The 980-nt window shown below is 30.9% G+C and overlaps 1 protein-coding gene across 4 annotated transcripts in view; it reads left to right on the top strand.

Moving 5' to 3' along the window:
- Window positions 1-980, top strand: part of ERBB4 (erb-b2 receptor tyrosine kinase 4) — a 1,210,589-nt gene that overhangs the window by 439,986 nt on the left and 769,623 nt on the right. The window lies entirely within an intron of this gene.

Here is a 980-nt window from a genome sequence, read left to right on the forward strand (position 1 = left end):
AAGTAGATTCATGGGAAATCACGAGCACTTAACGTAGATCCATACATGCATGATCACAAATGTGTATATGTATAGATCAAGTTACTTGGAGAAAACCAGTCCTTTTGGAAACTATTTTTTTTTGGCTTTCATTGATCTATTCTCTGTTAAACTGGCTATTAGCACTCACGGTTAGTTTCTAAAATTTTGCCTTAACTGGAATATGTTTAGGAAAATCCGAACTTGAAGGGGACTTTGACAAAGTGAGATGGCGATGTAGCCTTTGCACAATTAAGAATTTATTCTTATACAAGAATTAGTAGTATATATATTTTAAATAATAGTATTCCTAGAATATATTTGACCTTATTTTCAGTAATCTTTGCACACGTCTTAGGAGCACTGTAATATAACTTTAGGTTAAATGTTTTGAATACTGATCCAGTAAACCAGTTTGTGGATAGTAAATTATTTAGAGATGTATAAAAATTTAATGATTCTATACTTAGATAAGTAGTGAAAAGAAGTGATATTTAAATATTTTCAATGTATTAAATATATCTAAAATTGGTAACAACCTTAGAAAATGAACCACCTCAAAACATAAATAACACTGTGTGGCTTATGATATCCATTTTTAAAACGACTCTCATAGTTGGACTAGTAAAGCGAATGAACTGAAGGTATTTCCTTATTCTCTGCTTGATTCACAGAGCTCTGGTTCTACAAGTTATGTGTCAACAGTTTTTAAAAATTATGCTGTTTAATTTTGATGTCTTTGTTAATCAAAAGTAGATAGTAAAGGATATCTGAATCATAGAATGAGAGGACCTTAAAAGAACTTTTTGAGGGAGCTGTTGTTTAAAGAAGAGAACGCACAAGCTACCCTAGAACATATGCCAGGAAACTCAATGACATTGTGGAAAAAACAAACTAACAAAGAAAGCTGAATTCTGAAGCAGGGAAAATAAATAATTTAAACCGTCTATTAGATGAGAATA

Source organism: Cebus imitator, unplaced genomic scaffold (assembly GCF_001604975.1).
Source record: "Cebus imitator isolate Cc_AM_T3 unplaced genomic scaffold, Cebus_imitator-1.0 Scaffold89, whole genome shotgun sequence".
NCBI classification, from domain to species: domain Eukaryota; kingdom Metazoa; phylum Chordata; class Mammalia; order Primates; family Cebidae; genus Cebus; species Cebus imitator.